The sequence below is a fragment of the Homarus americanus genome, unplaced genomic scaffold, assembly GCF_018991925.1.
Source record: "Homarus americanus isolate GMGI-L3 unplaced genomic scaffold, GMGI_Hamer_2.0 scaffold32583, whole genome shotgun sequence".
In the NCBI taxonomy this organism is placed as follows: domain Eukaryota; kingdom Metazoa; phylum Arthropoda; class Malacostraca; order Decapoda; family Nephropidae; genus Homarus; species Homarus americanus.
In genome coordinates, this window is record NW_024713129.1 from 16561971 (window position 1) to 16568498 (window position 6528).

The 6528-nt window shown below is 43.3% G+C and overlaps 1 non-coding gene across 1 annotated transcript; it reads right to left on the bottom strand.

The window, feature by feature from the left end:
- Positions 1–5741: 5741 nt before the first annotated feature.
- Positions 5742–5813, bottom strand: Trnae-uuc. The gene has a single exon. It is a non-coding gene; the product is annotated as a tRNA-Glu (tRNA).
- Between the last annotated feature and the right edge of the window lie 715 nt (positions 5814–6528).

Below are 6528 nucleotides of genomic sequence, written 5' to 3' on the forward strand. Positions count from 1 at the left end.
TCGTCTTTTTCTTCCTCCTTATATACTCTCCACTCTTTCGTCTCAGCCTTTTCTCTTATTCTCATTTTATTTATGTCTTTCTCTTCCCTTGTTTATGTCGTATGCTCCAGGACACAACACACACCCTTAACACAACACATTCCCTTACAATAAAATACATATTCCCTCACAACACAACACTGACTCCCTCACAACACAACACTGACTCCCTCACAACACACATTCCTCGCAACACTAACTCCCTCACAACACTTATTCCTTCACAACACGAACTCCTTCATAACACAACACACTTACAGCACAACACACACTTCACAACACACACTTCACAACACACTTACAACACCATAATAAACGATAGCTTCACGTGAGTCAGCCGACGGAATGACATGGACTAATAACAATGCACTCTGGTTCACTGCTCTTTTTCGATTGGTTCATTTTTCATGGGGTGGCGGGGCTCGACACGGACGGGTGTGGCCCCAGGTGGCAGAGGTCGGCTACCTAACATGACCAGCTACAAGTGTCCTTATTTTTAGTCTACTCAGATTGATGCTTCTTTTCCCAGCCAGACTTTTGTTGTGTTCTGATACAAGATAACTTTGTTTGGGTGTAGGATGTGAGTCTTGTGTTTTGTGTGGTGTGGTGTGAAAATGTTGTTTTCTGTGTAAAAATGTTGCGTTGTGTTGTGTTGTGAGTCTTGTGTACTGTTTTGTGTTGCGTGCGAAAGTTGTGTTGCGTTGCGAGGGACTGTGTTGCGTAGTGAGGGACTATGTTGCGTTGTGAGTAAATGTGTTATGCTGGGTGTAAATGTGTTGTGTTGTGTGACAGTCTTGAGTTGTGTGTAACAGGGTTACGTTGTCTGTGTTGTATTGTGCATATCAATAATGCGTTGTGTGTATTGAGTTGTGTGTGACACTAATGTGTTGCTTTTAACTCATTTATGTTCCATGTACGTATTTAACTGCTCGTCTTGTGGCATTTTATTTTTGAGTGTGTGTGTGTGTGTGTGTGTAAGAATTGACCTCCTACACGTGCACATATTCTAAGACAGCATTACACCTGCAGGAGAAACATCCATCACACAACAGAGTCCTGGTTCCATTATCAATATTATCTGGATCACGCAAAGACTCGTCCCCAGCTTATTTCACTGTAAGAATAATCACCCCAACGCTAACCTAATCTATACTGACCTAATTTAACCTAATTTAACATAACATAACATAACCTAACCTAACGTATTCTAAGCTGACCTAATTAAACCTAACACTAAACTAACCTAACGCTAACTTAACATAACCCAATTTAATCTAACCAAACATAAGGTCACACCAGCAGTCAAGGTCACACTAACAGTCAAGGTCACATCAACAGTCAAGGTCAAACCAACAGTCAAGGTCACATCAACAGCCAAGGTCACATCAACAGTCAAGGTCACATCAACAGTCAAGGAAAAACCAAGTCAACGTCACGTCAATAGTCAAGGTCACATCAACAGCCAAGGTCACGTCAACAGTCAAGGTCACACCAACAGTCAAGGTCACGTCAACAATCAAGGTCACATCCAACAGCCAAGGTCACATTAACAGCCAAGGTCACACCAACAGTCAAGGTCACACCAACAGTCAAGGTCAAGGTCACCAACAGTCAAGGTCAAACCAACAGTCAAGGTCAAACCAACAGTCAAGGTCAAACCACCAGTCAAGGTCAAACCAACAGTCAAGGTCAAACCAACAGTCAAGGTCAAACCACCAGTCAAGGTCAAACCAACAGTCAAGGTCACACCAACAGTCAAGGTCACACCAACAGTCAAGGTCACACCAACAGCCAAGGTCACACCAACAGTCAAGGTCACACCAACAGTCAAGGTCACGTCAACAGTCAAGGTCACGTCAACAGTCAAGGAGTTGGTGTTGGCAGCTGGTATGTTTTGTCTCATTGTATTGTAAACCTCGGCTAGTTTACTGTGCACCTCATACTCAATCCAGTGAGCGGTAAGGCAAAAGGTGTTTGTCAGGCTCCAGTGAGAAGGTTGTTGTGGTATTAAATATGATTGAGTATTTTTAGCTAATTATCTGGCAAGATCTTTACATGGAGGTTCATTTATCTCGTAGGTGCAAAATGTAGATACCATCCTCAATAACATGCTGGTGGTCCTTTGTACTCCGGGTATGTTTGGACCCGTCCCTAAAAGAGGTGTGGGTTTTTTTTTCGTTATAGAGGACGTAGTGTTCGTAAGTGTGTCCCTATATGTCTGGCTACACATTCTACACTCTGCATCATTCACATCCTCATGAGGGTCAGACTGATACACTTACAGTACTAATATCTTAACCTTAGTCTAACAGTTATAAGGTATTTGTTCCTTATACAGTACGTGTTTTATTTGATACACCTCATTATGGTGGACAACTGATCAACTAGTGTCTGTTTGCACTCATCTGCTTGCTTTAAATTCATCACTAAGTTCTATTCTTATTATAATTATTAGGGTTCTGCTTCAGTCCTGGATTATATTACACGAGTTTAGCTGGGGACATCAACTCTTGCCATGTTGAGGAGGGTGGTGGTGGTGATAGTGGTTAATGTTGCACTCTCACCACCACCACATTCCCTCCGACACAACATTCTCCCTCGGCCACCCTCGTGAATTCCTGTCGGGGTATTCATTATTCCATGGCGGCTCATAAGGTGAAACAATGGCCGCCACATTGATTTACGATGTTTTCAGCTGCCAGCAGTAGCCCCACCTTCCATACCTTACTGGCTTACACACTTACTGAAGAAGCAATTTAATAACTGTCTTATGATGGGTGACTAAGGGTAATGACACCCTGACGAAGTGTTGAGAAAGGACAGGAAATAATACACAACCATTACCGACGTAGGTTGCCCGCACATTCCTACCAAATTTCAACTCTTTACAAAACTTTGGAAATGCATAAGGAACATTCAGACAGACAGACAGACAGACACACGGACAGACAGGCAGACACGCACAAACAGACAGATACACAGGTAGACAGACACACGGACGGACAGACAGACAGACACACGGGCAGACAGACACACGGACAGACAGACAGACAGACACACGGGCAGACAGACACACGGACGGACAGACAGAGACAGAATGTATTGTATGTAACAGAAGAGACACCGTGGCGCAGTGTTGTAATGGGCTGGCTCCAGCTTGTGTGTTTGATAATATTTTGTGGGACTTTTTTCCGAGATAATTAATTTCTTTGTTAGCTTTCGTTTTCAATTTTACTCTTTTTTTATAATTACAAATGAAAACTCCATGAAACTTGATATGTCTGGTTGTCTGGTTATGCCAAGTGTAAAGCGTTGGCATAACCACACACACACACACACACACACACACACACACACACACACACACACACACACTCGTTCGCGTGCAGTTATAAAAAGTGACATAGACATATATACACAGACGCACAATCACATATACCTAAACACACATACCTCATCACAAACACACACAAACCTCATCAAACACACACACACACCTCATTACAAACACACAAAACTTATCACAAACACACACACACACACACACACACACACACACACGCACACACCTCATCACCAACACACATTAATGAAACGGTAAAAAGAATATTACATTTTTGGAGCTTCTTCCCTTGTACATAATTCACTCCCAGCCTCACACCACCACCACCAACCTCCCCCCTCCTCGGTCGCGGTTGTCGCCAGGTGAGACAGAGAACTCCAGGTAGCCAAAGATCAAAACTTTGTGTAACATAAATACCATAATCGGGCAACGTGCAACAAGCGTCTACACCGGAAGCATCTGTCGCTGTGAATTTCTTATGATTCACACACACACACAGCGGCTGGATCTGTCGCTACCTGAGCTAAAGTAAGACAAGATCGGTTTTTACGAGTGTTTGTGTGAAGTGACTGACTGGAAAATAGGTAAAATAAGTCGAGTTTTGATTTTGATAAACTCGATTCGGAAGGACGAGGACCCCCCATCTTTGTATAATCAAATGCAGAACGAAGTTAGAAAAAAAAATTTACAATGAGGTAAAAATCCTAAAAATCCTACAACTAAACAGCTAAATACGATACGATTCACCAACATCAAGACTTAATTAGGTTTGAGTTACACAGTCAGTACGATAACACACAAGCCTGGATTTTATTTTTATTATAGTGAAAGTGTGTGTGTGTGTGTGTTCTTGTGTCAGTAGTTAGGAGAAACATATGACAGTATGACTCTCTGTGGACCCCTGGGGGCTTCACTTGTTGATTGAGGGTCTGTTTCTCTGCATGAGTCCACACCGTCACAGTGAGTCGATAATATTAATTCAGACGGCCCCGTACAGACGTATGCAAATGTGGGAGAGCAATATCGGCACATGGGAATATTGATGAGCGCTTCTGTCTCCGTCTGTCTATTTATCTCTCTGTCAATCTATCTTCTCCTATCTCTCTCTTTCTCTCTAATATAGAAAACTAGTCACGGTATGCTTCAAAGAATGATTGTATTTAGAGTGTGTGTGTGTGTGTGTGTGTGTGTGTGTGTGTGTGGGGGGGGGGAGTCTGTGTGTGTGTGTGTGTGTGTCAGTATTATTGATGATGATGTGTGTGTGTGTGTGTGTGTGTGTGTGTGTGTGTGTGTGTGTGTGTTTGAGAACTCCGTGCCCTGAGCTTTTGACTGTACTTCATGTTACCTTCAAGGATACATACACATCTCTGTGACCACAACATTACTTAACCTCTCTCGTTGGACTCAAGGTAGAAATTTATCAAAAGGTAACACAAGTCGACCTGACCTCACCTATTTACAGCAGTACTATCAATGTATCATTACAATCTACAAGGGTAAGTTTCCTAAAGTCTAAACTCTTAAACAGTTTCCAGACTAATAACAGCGTCTATAAAATGCTCGAAGTTGATTTCATGTCTTATTTTATATGTAACAGAGGAAGCTAAGTTAGACTGGGAACACAACACACCCTCGACAGTAATCGATCTTTGCTGATAACTGACGCCAGGTAGTGATAAGTCGGAAACACAAGGACTTGATATAACACATTAATTGAACACATTATTTTACCGTAATTTTCACACACACACACACACACACACACACACACACACACACATGGACGTTATTTTTTTGTCCACTCTTATTGCTGTTACGTTACTCCTTTCCACAATAAGAACACAAATATATATCAAATTTACCCTGTCGCTTTACACGAAGCAGTATCAACCATCGTCACAACGTCCCTCAACACGGATCCGACGCAGAGTTCTCCACTCATTCACGTTCATCGGTTGCAGTATGTTCATCCCCCTCACTTCCAGAGAGTCCTTCCTCAGTTACCGACGCCAGACACTAGGATGGGACCGCTCTGCTTCCTCATCCTCATCAACGATAGCCTGAAAGAGTCTCCCACTAGCTGATAATAAGTCGACGACTCCACCTTTAGCATTAGTATATGAGAACATAAGAATGGATGAAACTACAGCCCCGTTAACACCCAACCCCTATCGCTCCTTTATCCGTCCAACCTACATTTGAAGCTTCCCAGAGTACGCGAGTTACTGATGATGTTTCGTAATTTGTTCCACTCTTCCGCTACTGTATCCACAAACCATCGTTTACCTTTCTCGCGGCTAAATCTAAATTGCCTAATTTAAAAACATTGCTACGAGTTCGCTGCTGGATGGATAAAGCTTTCCCATGCCGGGAATCGAACCCGGGCCTCCTGGGTGAAAGCCAGGTATCCTAGCCACTAGACCACATGGGACATGAGTACACAGCTCGGCTCCCGACTACAGCATCCTACAGAATACAATAAACTTTCTTCAATATTGGTCAACCACCAACTATGTCACCCTATATATGCGCATAAACCTCTCCTTCGACCATGCCCCACCTCCCTCCATCTCATTGCCCCCCCCCCCAACCAACACATGTCTTAAGTCCGTCGGAGCTCCCACGTCTGAGCTCATGAATGTACACAACATTCATACTGCCTAAACTCACCTATACTTCCTTCCTTTGCGTGGTTCTTCCTTAACTGTGCACAACGAGGACCCCCAGAGAAAATGCAGAAGGCGTGCAAAACAATTATCTTCCTCTCGTACACCACATATCAAGAGGCGCTCAGTGTACAAACCCTCTCAACTCTCTCTGATCATCACCATAACTTCATTTGTCAGTTTTAGACGAAACTACTACACTATCCACGCCACCGTCACCTGCGATGTCGAATTGCTGTTCGATACCATAACCGCATCCAGCCCATACGACCCGCTTGGACGACAGTAGACTGCCAAAGCAGCTACTTTACAGTCACCTAACGAAGAATAATCGTAACGCTGACGGGCAACTGAAAAGGGATAAAGATATTCTTAAGACAACCCTAAAAAAGTGCCAAATTGACTCCCTCGTCTGGAAAACGATTACTCCACACCGTAACGCTTGGAGGAGCACCACACGAGAAGGTGTCAGTACTTTCC